Source organism: Microplitis mediator, chromosome 5, assembly GCF_029852145.1.
Source record: "Microplitis mediator isolate UGA2020A chromosome 5, iyMicMedi2.1, whole genome shotgun sequence".
NCBI classification, from domain to species: Eukaryota; Metazoa; Arthropoda; class Insecta; order Hymenoptera; family Braconidae; genus Microplitis; species Microplitis mediator.
Genome location: NC_079973.1, coordinates 7,896,296 through 7,910,120, shown reverse-complemented (window position 1 = coordinate 7,910,120; position 13,825 = coordinate 7,896,296). Strand labels below are relative to the sequence as shown.

The 13,825-nt window shown below is 29.4% G+C and overlaps 1 protein-coding gene and 2 long non-coding RNA genes across 4 annotated transcripts in view; 1 reads left to right on the top strand and 2 right to left on the bottom strand.

Moving 5' to 3' along the window:
- The first annotated feature begins 282 nt into the window (after positions 1-282).
- LOC130667806 (hormone receptor 4-like) overlaps positions 283-13,825 on the top strand; it is a 71,551-nt gene continuing 58,008 nt past the window's right edge. For both annotated transcript variants that reach the window (XM_057469662.1, XM_057469659.1), the window contains exon 1: positions 283-423. The gene's annotated coding sequence lies outside the window, so the exon portion shown is untranslated. The remainder of the gene's footprint in view (positions 424-13,825) is intronic.
- LOC130667809 (uncharacterized) lies at positions 3,500-6,716 on the bottom strand. Its single transcript, XR_008989896.1, has 3 exons — positions 5,624-6,716; positions 5,429-5,545; positions 3,500-5,285 (listed from the first exon to the last, which is right to left on the bottom strand). It is a non-coding gene; the product is annotated as an uncharacterized LOC130667809 (long non-coding RNA).
- On the bottom strand, positions 7,642-13,286 carry LOC130667808 (uncharacterized). Its single transcript, XR_008989895.1, has 4 exons — positions 12,774-13,286; positions 12,411-12,611; positions 10,787-10,989; positions 7,642-8,874 (listed from the first exon to the last, which is right to left on the bottom strand). It is a non-coding gene; the product is annotated as an uncharacterized LOC130667808 (long non-coding RNA).

Below are 13,825 nucleotides of genomic sequence, written 5' to 3'. Positions count from 1 at the left end.
TTATTACTAGTATATTTATTATTTTATTTCCGTGATTAAATTTTCCTCATATAAATTTTTTTATTCAATGTTATCTTCTCTGGGTGATGTAATTTATTATAATAAATTTGAACGGGAGTGTCACAAATATTTTGTTTCTTATTTTAGGCACACAGGATGACGTTCTTAAATAAAAAATTTCTCAGCATCATTATCATTACAACTCATCATTACCGCCTAACTGTTATCAGTTCAGTGAGGATTTTCAGTGTTGTGAACTAAAACACAAAGAAAAATTATTTTAAACGATTTAAAATTTTTTTTTGTTTTTTTTTTTTTTTTCTACACTTCCTACGGGTCAGCAGGTGAGCTAGAACGTAGGACAGCACTTCTTGTGTATCGCTGACATTAGCATTCATGGCAGATTATCGATTACCTAAAAATGTAAGTAAATTACTTGTTTAATATATTATTATTTATTATAATTGATAATTTCCAATATTTAATGATTTTGTATACCAACGATTAGCAATGTAGTGATATGACATTAACACGTTGCTTCAAACGTGTACAGTCGTCAGATCTTGATACTGTATCGTGGTGTTAGGTTAGGTATTTTTATTGGATGTGTAGCGTAAGTGAAATATACTGATAGAGTAAAGAGTATAGTTGTTATATAGTATGATAAAATCGTATGTATTGTATTAAATAGAATATACATAGATAAGTGGTGTATATATGTGTATGTGTATAAGTACATATGTATGAGTGTTAAAACGAACTAAAGCCAGCAACGCGCGGTTGTTTGAGGTCAATGGCCGTAAGTTCGAGCGACTTCGTCAAGCTCCGTCTCACGTCGGCACTAGGTCAGTGATGGAGTCACTGGCCGCCGTAAGCGTCGAGGCAATGACACCGAGCAGAACGAACGAACAGAACGTAGAATAGAACGAGCTGAGCCGACTCGAGTATAGTGCCGATCACTCCCTCTACTCTCTACTTATAACTCTCTCTATCCCCACCGATACCTCCTACCGCTAGTATGTAACCATACTTACAAACTAGTGTTGACGAACATACTAAAAGACTAACATGACGTCCGCCCTCATATCAACAAGAGACTTGTCTTCTTTTTCATTCTCATTCTTACTCTTTTATTCTGTTTCATTTCATTCTTTCTATTCTTTACTTCATACCATATATAAACTCATTTATAATTTTTTATCTACTCTTCCGTCTCTTTATATTGATCTTGAAAAATTTAATTTTACATACTGACTACTATTATATATATGTATATCTACATGTATATATATATATATATATATATACATATGTTTAAAACAGGAAAAGAAAAATAAAAGGTCACGATAACAAACGCTCACGTAACTTTGACTGTTAAAAATTATTTATGGTATTTATCTTTACACATAAATATATAGATATATAGAGAGAGAAATTAAAAGGTAAATATATTAGGAATGATAAAAAAATAAAGAATTGTTTTAACTCAATTATAAGTTATACTAATGTAAAGGATTTACTGAATAGTATATATATAGCGGTATCGTGAGTAAATGTACGGAGCGTACTAGTCTGAGTTGTAGGCTACAACGAACGCCGCTATTTAACTATAGATAGAATGAATCTTCCGTAGTTCTTGTTCTTTCTCTTCTTCCTTATATATAATCTTCTAGCTTTACTTACATTACATTAACTTGTTTGGACTAGACTTTCACCTCTTCGCGACTGTCGGATAAACGAGCGAGCAAGCGATCGTCCAGACGCCGCGCTTTCACTTCCATTACGCGTCAGCTAAAGACTATCCATTCATTGATTTTTCTAGAACTAGAGCATATATTAAGGATTTATAAACGTCGCTCCACCAATAGTTAAGCAAAAAATAATTTTTGGCTTATGAATTTTGAAATAGATAATATATATAAATATAGACATATATATGTATTAGGGTGGTCCGTTGGGAACGACTATTTTTTTTTTTTTTCGCTCCCACTGAAAAATATTGTTGTAGACATTGAAAAAAAAAAATTCTCTGAAAGTTTTAGCTCTTAATTTTAATTCTAAGTACTTTACATTTGATTTTGAAATTTTCCCATTTAAAATACATAGGAAAGTTGGGATTTTTTTTTTAATTCTCTATAACTCAGCCGCATTTTAAGTTATCGAGTCGCCATTTGCGGCATTTTTTAGGTAATTTGATACTCTTCAAAAGTCTCCTTAATAGTATTACTCGGACTCTAATTGTTTTTTCTGTATTGGTTCTGAAAATAATTTTTTTAATAATAATTCAGGTTTTTAGTTGATATTAACTAAATAACGAAATTTGAAGAAAAAGTGCAGATAACGATTTTTTAGGAAATTTTATTCGCTACAAAAAAGGTCCTTTTAGTTAAGTGGCTCAAGTTCTTCGTTCACGTGATATAGAGATTTCAGTAATTTTGTAAATAAAATATTTGTCAAAAAATTCCACCAAATGTTATTTCATTTCAATTTTAAATCAGTAAATAATTTTCCTTTCATTAATTTAATCCAGTCATTAAAATCAGAAGGGGTCAAATTGATGAACTTCGGAAAAATTTTTGACAAATATTTTATTTACAAAATTACTAAAATCCCTATATCACGTGAACGGAGAACTTAAGCTACTTAACTAAGAGGACTTTTTTTGTAGCGAATAAAATTTCCTAAAAAATCGTTATCCGCACTTTTTCTTCAAATTTCGTTATTTAGTTAATATCAACTAAAAACCCAAATTATTATTAAAAAAATTATTTTCATTACCAATATAGAAAAAACAATTAGAGACCGAGTAAAACTATTAAGGAGACTTTTGAAGAGTATCAAATTACCTAAAAAATGCCGCAAACGGCGACCCGATAACTTAAAATGCGGCTGAGTTATAGAGAATTAAAAAAAAAATCCCAACTTTCCCATGTATTTTAAATGGGAAAATTTCAAAATCAAATGTAAAGTACTTAGAATTAAAATTAAGAGCTAAAACTTTCAGAGAATTTTTTTTTCAATGTCTACAACAATATTTTTCAGTGGGAGCGAAAAAAAAAAAATAGTCGTTCCAAACGGACCACCCTAATATGTATATATATTAGGGTGTCCGTCATTTCCGAAGTTGTAATTTTTTTGCTGCCGCCCCCTGAACTTTTAGTTTTTGCCCTAAAAAAAATTATTCAACCTAAACAAGCTCTTAATTTTCAAATTAAACCGTGCCGAAATCATGTTACATTTCCCACTTAAATAACATGGGATTTTTTAATTTTTTGCATTTAATTTTTTATCTCTCAAGCAAATAAAACTACAATTAAGATAAATTGATTTTGAAAGAAAATTTTCCGCTCTACAAAAATAGTCTCTTTGATTTTTTCGATAAAATCATTCCTTTAAAAGTTATTCGCGGTTAAAGTTATGTTCATTGGTTTTATCATAGTTCTCCAAAAGTTTTGCTGAAATTTTCTGTGGTACAATCATTAAACTCATCTATAAATGTTTCAAAAATTTTATTGAACAAGTTTAATAGTTACGATATATATTTTTTCTGTTTTTAATCATATTTCTTTGTTTAACATCTTTTTGTAGCGTTAGGATAAGTATCTCTATATTCACGTACAACTTGCACTAAATACTATTTTTGTTCTTCTTTAGTAGTCAAAATGTTGATGTAGTCTTAACTCAATTGAACCGCTCTTTCAGCCACATCATTAATAGCTTGCAGATTATTAACGATGTTCAAACCTTCCAAGTAATCATTATTGGTAGACCATGTTTCAACATTAAACTCGAAAAATTTTTTATTTATGTTGAATCGATCAAATAACTTACTCGAATTAAAATTAATAAAAAAGTCAAAATTTTTTTTTTGTAAATTGATAATTTCACTGTCTGAATTTACTATGCAGCGTTTAGGGGAATCAAAATTTAAATCTTCATGATATTTAAATGCTTTAATCATTTCATGTTTTATAGAAAGTGGTATATTTGGATCGAAAAAAGCCATCAGAGCAGCAGTTTCAGCATTTAAATACCACAAATAATTTTTAAATTTGTGCAAGACTGCATCAGAAAGTTTCTTATCACTTGTTCTGTATTGATATACTGTTTTCACAAAATTTAAGTCTTGATATGGAGCTGATGCTGCAAGAGGTGACGTAAACCAAAATGGCACGTAAACAAATACTATGAATAAACAAACATCCAAAAGACTTTGTTGTGTTGTAAAATCTACCTTAAAAAATATCCCGGAAAATATATATTCTCAGTGAATAAATCGCTTTTGACATCCAGCGAGCATGGTAAAATGCTCCTGGTTTATAAAATTTGACACGATCATCTTCCATCGTATCGAGAAAAATTTGACACAACTCCAAAAGTTCTTTATAATTATCGCGAGGTAAAATTTCACCTCAAAAGTTTTTAATCGTCTTGTTTGTATTTTCAACTTTTATTAACAATTTTTTGAGAATTTTATTTCCTGTTAGACCATTTTTATATTTAGTTTGATCAACTAGATTCCAATTTTCTTGAAATTTCTTAAATAAAGGAACGTTTGGCCCATCAGTTCCTGGGATTTTTGTAACAAAAACACAATTCAAGACCTATTCGTAAATATGATGCCTACAAAGTAGATATAGAAGATCTTTTTGTAACATTTATTTTAAATTGATTGCCACTCCATTTCGACAACCAAGATTCAAAGTAGTAGTATCACAATAAATTGCTTGGATATTTTCAGATAATCCCCATTCTTTAACGTTCTTTAAAATTTCGTGAGCCTGAGTTACTCCTTTTCCATCAGGTAATGTCGGTACGTTTAATATTTTTTCGACAGTCTTGCTTCTAATTATTATAGGTACTCGGTCAACCCTTTTACAAGATAGTCTATCAGGTATCAATTTTCCGTCCCAACGTACCACCGCAGCTCTAACGTCAGTATCACCGAATAACATCTTCATCCGTTCAGCAGTTTCCTTCCGAATTTTCAACCTACGTTCATTAAACAAATTCTTGTTGAGAATTAAATTATCAGTATCAACTCCCAGGGCCGTCATTACAGCTGATATGATTCTTACGGAATTTCTATAAGAAATTTTACAATTGTCTAAAGTAGCAACAAAATGTTCTGTCAGAATATTTATTGTTCCTCTCATGGTTCGTTTCATAATTTCGCCCCTGTGATTCAAACATTGAAAATGTGCTTTGCAGAGACAATGACGTTGATGTTTCGCCACTAAAAGGTTTCTCAGATGTACTTTTTGCGCTCGCTGGTAAAGTTATGTCTAATGAATAAGTACAAAAAAAAACTTATAGTGAATTTTATTTCATTAAATCAGTAACTCATTATACTTTTCATAAAATAGAATTTTCATACATAAAATAATTTAATTTATCTAAAGGTAAATCAAACACTTAGATTAATTACCTGAATCTGGACGATGTTCATCAGAGAGTGTTAAATAAACATTATAAGATGTTGATCCGCTGTTATCAATAGATTGAGTTGTAGTGGTATCAATGTCTTCGTCAAGAACAGGTTTTTCTAAAGTTAATGACAAAATTAGTGATCTAAAAGAAATTCTACTTTAGAAATTATTATAGTTATTAGACATCAACTTACTAGGTGACTCAAAAGAATCATCGTTTTGCTTACAAACACGTAAGTGACACTTTCTTTCTGTCCTCTGATCATGTAAAAAATCTGCCGTGCCACTATCAACTGTATTTTGAGCATCGCCATGAGCTATATCAAATAATTTCTCAAGGCATTCGAAAAACTCTTTCTCGCGAACCAAATTTGAGCTTTTGCAGATTTCTGTATGTGCTGTAGAGATTTTATAATTTTTTTACACATAGATCGTTTTTTTGTACTGGAATTCCGGCTCTGCGCCAAAATTTGCACACCTCATCTATGACTACTGACTAACTTGCTGCAAGTATTTTTTTTTTTATTGTCTGGTGTGATAATAAAATAATTTTTCAACTTGCTTATTGGTTGGAATTTTATGACCAGTAATCGTGTCACTCGTTTCACCCAAAAGATCATTGGATCTCGTAAAGTTAGCGATTGATTCATTACACCGGCGCACAAAAAAAAAAAAAGTGGTTTGTACATTCGACTAGACCTACTAAGCGGTATATATTTCGATGCGCTAAATCCAAATTTGTGGTCGGTTTGGCCCGTACACCCCCAAAATTTCGAGTGAATTGTAAAAAACCGTCAAAAATGGCTAAAAATCGCGAAAAAAATGCAGTTATGCAAGCGAAAACATTTTTTTCGACGTCAATCAAGTATGTCCCTTATGTATTTCGATGCGCTCAATCCAAATATAGAGATTATTTAACTCTTCAAGCCTCCAAAATTAAAGTAAATTGCAGAGAAACGCCAAAAATGGTTAAAAATCGCAAAAAATGCAATTATGCAAGCGAACATACTTTTTTTGACCTAAATCAAGAATGTTCCTTATGTATTTCGATGCGTTGCATTTGAATATGGAGATTATTTAGCTCTTCAAGCCTCCAGAATTAGAGTAAATTGCAAAAAATGGCTAAAAAATCCTGAAAAACGGCAAGTATACAAACAAAAAACGATTTTTTAACTTCCCGCTAAGAAAATCGACGATTTTCAAAAAGTTCGGGAAGTTATTGGTTTCACCCCGATTTTCAAAAATCGGGTTTTCATCATATGTTGATGTTTAAAGGTGGTAGGATGCTATTCTGATATTTTGAGAGCGATGTGTGTGTGAGGATGTAAACCTCTCATATCTTTTTTATGAATGAACCGATTTAGATGCTTTTTGCGGCATTCGAAAGATTCCTTCTGAACTTAGATTTTCGGAAAATTTTAGATCATTTAGTCGAATAGACTCTGAGATATTTAAGAAATACGAAAAAGAAAAAGCTCTTAAAATCTATCAGAAGACTATTTTTTTTATGAGCATGACATTAAAATAAAAATAAGTAAAAAACATTGCAGAATTCGAAAAAACTTTATTTGAAATAACTTCTAGGGAATAAAATTGTCTACAAAAAAGGTCCAATAATATTTTGTAATAGGCCTGATAGTTTTGCAGGAAAAGTAAGAAAATCTCAAAAGTGAATATGAATTCGACTTCAATCTCAAATAACCGTTGAACAAATAGATTCCTCAAAAAATGATAAGAATCTTTTTTTATAGAGCATTCAATTCCCTACTCAAATATGCCTGCCAATCATTTCTATGACACATTGTTAGCTACTTATAAAAATCAGAAGACGTAAAAAAAATTTTTTCCATGTTATTCTTATGGAAAATAGAAAAGTGCGATGAGGTACCTCCTAATGTTAATATTAAGAGCTCTAATTTTCACCGGCGTCTTTTTTTATTTAAATGAAACTTTTGAACCTGTTTCTGAGAAAAAAAAGAAATTTGTTATTTTTTGGATCACCCTAATATATATATATATTAATTAATTTATAGATTTAAATACAGTATTAAATTTTTCTATAGCATCATTACCCTGATTGAGAAACCTAATTTGAAATAATTCAAACACGATTCGAAACAATTCAAAGTTGGAAAAATTGACTATATATATATAGATATACACTTTAGCTTGGATTGAATCATTCCAAATGAGATTTCTGAATCAGGGTAGTTTAGTAGGGTCTAAAGTAAATTATTTTTTAAACTGGACAACTGTATTTATTTAAATAATGTTATATGATATTAAAAACAGACACATTTGTTCATCTATTACACGGTCATTAAGAAACTTTCTCTTGACGTGGACGATGCACTGTTCACGGATACCCCTTCTTTTCTATTATACCTTTCATATTAACCAATCTTTGCTTATGTAAGTATATATTGGTTACAAACGGGAGTCGGCGGGGGGGGAGGGGTAATAATATCTATTGTTTAACCAGTTCTGGATACACAAAATAAAATATTTATTTTTTAGCTTATATTTTTGACAGGAACTAATGTCAGTTAATTTATTATGACACGGATGAACTCGTTATTGAATTAGTCTAAGGAGGTTCGAGCGAATTTAATGAAAAAAGGATTTTTCCAGCTATAAGATTTGAAACTTAGTATATATATAAATAAGTACTTTATCGATGTATTCTCAAAATTTGAATATGATCCACCATCTAGTTTCTTAGAAAAAAAGATTTAAAAATAACGTTTTTAAGGTTCTTATACACAGACTCTTATGGTGGTTAAGCTTCCTTCATGACTGATTCGATTTTTTCATTATTTACCTCACAAGTTTAAGAAATAAAAAACCACATGTATAAACTTAAATATTTTTAGAATGTGATAAGATTTTAACAATATAGTGTTACCATTGTAGTTATTTAAATAATTGAAGTTAAACTTTATTTTTCAATCTTGATCATCGACAGAGATACATATTATTGAGTTTGGCAACGTCGCGGAAGTAGCTGAGAGAAAAAACAAAGATAGAAATACATTAAAAAGAGAGGGGAGATTAGAAATAAATTTTTCCCGCTTTAATTTGAATATCGATGTTCAAGAAGTCAAAACGCTCTGTTGCCACATCTTTTTATAAAACCATATGAGTAAAAAATAACGAAGTCATTTCATTACTTTCTTTCATTAAACAAGTAATTATTATTAATTTATAAATTCGTCATATTATTGTAAATTGAAATAATGAATTTTTATAACTATTAAAAGAATTTAGCTAACAAAAAAAGTAACACATTACTTTGACTCGAGTCACTAGTTTCGCTTTAACCTTAATACACATTTTGAAAAAATCTCTTAACCTAAGCAAAAGTTATTCGAACCAATCGTATGGAGAAATTATTTTCGATTTGAAATGCTACGGTGACATAGTAAAGCCGGACCATGTTAGCCACCTGCAAAAATTAAAATAAACAGATTAGGCGATTACTACGGCATAGGGAAATTGTCAATGTTTATATCAGAAACTACTAAAACTATTGTGAATTTTACTATGGTCATGAAAATTTTAGAAGTTTTTTTTATTAATTTGAAACTGATTCGAAGGTAGACGTTATACAAACTACAAAATTTCCTGGATAAGGCCTAATTGCATGTAGACACACATATATACATTGTATATGTATATACAGTAACTGTATATGGCACTTCGTTATCTTCATTAAATAAAGTATATATTATTAATATATAATTCATCATCTTGAATGCGTTGGTGGATTATGAAATTTAATCTTTAATAATTAATACTAAGCACAATGAAGAAATGAATAACTTGGTGGTTCTTAATTTTTATGATACAGCACTGGATCTTCACTACGAGTAACATCTCTATTCGCCGGTAAAAATACGTCGTGGGAGTTGTGTCTCGGCCGTAAAAATACATGAAAATGCAATCGTTTTTTCTTCTGCTATACGAAATTTCCAAAATTTATAAATTATTTTGTAAAGGAATTTTTGAACTATTTATAAAAATAATTTTATTTTTTTTTTTTTTTACAAATTGTCCATAACTAATGATTAAATATTGACAAACTATTGAACCCATATTATATGTATCTATATATATATAAATATATATATATAATCGACCGTAAACCATGTACAAATATATATATAAATGTCGGTACTTGTGGTAAAGCAGAGGTCAAATATAAGTAAAATCGATGGCGGCTGTATTATACGTGTTCGTATATGCGATTCGTTCTATCATCAACATCACTCTATTATAATACGCCTCTCGATGTGATCCATGGCCCGTTGATCGTCTCGTGTCCTGCTTACACTTATACTCTACACATATATATATCTATGTACAGATACAACTAGTATATAGTATATGGTATAGTAGTAATGACTCTCGTCACATCAGGTCCGCGCGCAAACTCGCGGGCATACGACATTACTATGGGCATGGGACAGGGTCAATGACTGGAGCGGGAGAGAAACGACACGCTCCGTTCGTACTTACACGCATATATATAAATATAAAAGCAGAAAAAAAAATATAGGGAACTTAACGTAAAAATATGAGTTAAAATTACTAAATTTATATTGTAAACTTGAAATGCTATTGAAATTGTGTAATTTTTTACTATCATGAGAAATTAATTTTTATTTATATTCAGTAATTTTTATTATTTGAGTGTGCAAATAAATGAAAACGGCAACAGTAAACTTGACTATATATGTTTAGCTAATTGTACTATATTACAATAGAATTAAAAATCGAAAATTCTTATTAGTTTTTCAACTTTTTATTATTATTTATGGCATTTGTATTGTGTTGGTGTCAATTTTAATATTTCAAGAACACATGATTTGAACTCAGATCTTCCGCGTGCAAATTTTCCTACTAATTTAGAATTTAATCGGTCTACTTCGGAAAAATTACATACCGTTTAGTAATATTTAGTTACTGTATAATACTTAATATGTACTACGCTATTCATCTGATTTACAGAATCACCAAACAGATTGTCATTTTTGCATACTGTAAAGTATCTAATGAATATTTTCATTTAATTTCTATATTTTTACAGAATAAAAATCGCTAATCATGTAATGAAATGTATTATACTCAACGTTTAGTAATAATTAAATATTCTCTTTATATAAATTGATATTTGATCAATAAAGAATATCAATGAAATAGTAATAAAACAGCAATTTTGCAGGTAAGCATATGGAATTAATGACTATTTCGTAATTTTCTCTGTACATTTAGTAGTAAATAATAAAAACAATGCTTTTATTAATAAAATGGTAAAAATGATACTCGGGCAAAAAGCTGGCATCCGGCAAAATTACCTCGATAATAAGCGGGCCTTGCCTGGAAGATCCAGTCGGTGCCTGGTCAGGATGTCAAACATTTTGATATCAGCTGCCGATTTGGAGACCTTCCCAGGCTTATGGTAGTAAAATTGGTCAGAAACTCGAATTTACCCAACCAGCACCACGGAAGGTTCTGGCTGCGTAATTAAATCTTTCCCAGTGACTATTAATTGATTTTTCTACAAAAAAAAAATATTGAACTCGTGTATTATTTTTTTTTTATTCTAAATACACGGAAAGAAACACTGAGAAAAAAATTTTCTCCTGACAACTAAATTTTAGTTATGACAAGAAAATGACAAGAAATTAGAAACTATAAAATATTTAGTAAAGATAATTACGCGTTTAGTAGCAAGCAAGCATACAATCAAATTGATTACCTGTAGTGTTTATAAAGTAGTCATAATGAAATATATGAGTGATCATTATAGAGAATTAGTTATTAATAATAATTAAATATTATTTTGAAATGACAGAATATTTATTCAACAGTTCAATAAATGCATATATAGAAAAATAATTTATTTCCTTCACTTTTTTTCGTACTATGACAAAAACTGTTCAGGAAAAATATTAATATTAAACATTAATGTCATGTAGTAATACAGTATACCCATATATTACTCTCAAAAATTTTCAGCGGATAACTCGTCCAATAAATGCTTCAAGCTCGGAATATAAAAACTCCGAAATAAGTATCTTACCAGGGACACCACAAATGGTGGATGCGATCTAGTGGCAAGCACCGAACTACTTCAACTGCTGCTGGCTAACACCATAACTTTTAAATCAATAATCATTAGGTTCAATTATATATTTATTAACCTCGAAAAAATATATATATTTATTTTAAATGAATATATTTTTTTGTGTCTAATTAATATTTATTAGAGTTAATATAATAATATTTTGCTCTAAAATTTGGATTTGTTGGCACTAAAAAATAGTTTAGTTGTCCATTAAATATTTTCTTAACTCTACCAAATGATTTTATTATCTTAGAGAGAGAAATATTAATGTCAACCAAATAGAGTCTATTAAATCATTTGTTAAAAATGATAAAATAGATTATATTGACGTAATAAAATTTAGTTGTCCCAAATAATTTTTAGTTTAATAGAATTCAACAAAACCAATTTAATTGTTCGAAGAGAAATCTTTTTCTCAGTGTAGAGTTTGAAAAGTTAAGAATCAAAAATCATTTATGAAGAAAAGGCTTTTGAATTTATATTCCCGATTATGTTTTATGAAATAAATGTGTTGAAGCAGAAATCAATGTCAGTGATCAAAATCAAGATTTGAATGCGTTTTGACTTAGGTCAGAGCAATAATATATGAAATATGCGAAAAAAATATTAAAAACTGGGGTTTTTCGTTTTTTTGCTGGCAATATGATTTAAACTAAAGAAAAAGTTAGATGACATTACATGATGATCGAAAAAAACTATAAAGAGAAAGAGTTGGTATGATTTCAGACACATTTTAACAAATTATATTTTGATTGCCACCTTAACCATATAAATCGGTTCATGAGTTAAAAAGTTATAGACCGGTTACACACACATATATACAATGTATGTTATATGTATATTATACATACATACAGACACTCGGACATCATTCTGATAATAGTCAGGATAGCTTCCTAGGACCTCATAATGTCGACATCTGATGAAAACTCGATTTTCGAAAATCGGGGTGAAAACATTAACTTCCCGAGTTTTTCGAAAATCATCGATTTTCTTAGCGAGAAGTTTAAAAAATATTCAGTTGCTTCCCGAGTCAAAATTTAATTATTTTCCTAAAAAGAAAATAGTTGATATATATGTTTTTTAATATCCAGAAGTAAGCAATAAAAAATATTTGTACGACATTTGTTCAATATGAGAAGTCAATTCAACTGTCTTTGGATATCATTCATGATTAAAAAAAATTCACTTTGACATTTTATTGTTATATATACCTTTAATGTGCATTAAATATAATTCATTTCTCATTTCGAGGTTATAAAATCTTTTATTCCGGATTAAACTATTTATTTTTTTATTTGCAATAATATATTGTTGTAAGCATAAAAAATTAAAAGCTAACCACCTGGTATTTTATATTAGTTATAAACAATAACTATTTAACTTTTTTTAAAAAACACATTTTTATTTAACAAAAAAATAATTTTTATGTAACACGAAATAATTCATAATGAGAACTAAATATTTTTCATCGGTAGTAAAAAAATTTTTTTTGTGGGTAAACTCCTCGACACTTTTGAATGATAAAAATACAGTTATAAATTACATTTAGTGCTAATAAAAACAGTGCAATACAACCTAAAACTATCAAGACTAAGACACAACTGATCACAAGTAATGCAAGTGGCGCTCCTCGACAGTGTTTATAAAGTTTTTATTTTTAACACATATTTTGTGTGTTATTTCAAAATATCACATTTTTAAGAATTTTTAGGGCTTACTAAGTGCCTATAGTACAGTAAGTACTTAATTAATTCATTTATAGATCTTTAATTTTGAGAAAAAATGCATAAATATCTGAAACACTAAGTTGAGAGTTGAAAATTCACAGAATATTTAGCTCCACTTTAGAAGTTAAAGTATTTATACCACTTGATGAGTATTAATAGCTTCTTTAAATTTAATCAGGGGTGTCCCTGATTGCACTAGTCAAGGCCACAAAAATTTTGCTTAGCCAGATTTGCCAGATCTGCATCAGGCCAGTACCTGGGCAAATAATGTATCTGGGGTTACCAATTAAGTCACGTACTGGTTAGGCCCTGGTCAGAGATCGGATATATGCTCGGTTTATTTCTACCAGGGTTGATTCGCATTCATAATTTCTTACTAGAATATATTGAATGTTTTAAATCTTTCAAAACTCGTTTTCTTTGTATATGTATAATATCCACTGATTTTAAAAAATCGACTATTTGTTATTTTTTAAGGACATACTTCTGAAAGTTTCAGTAGGGCAAAAAAAAAAAACACCTGGTAAAGTTAGAGC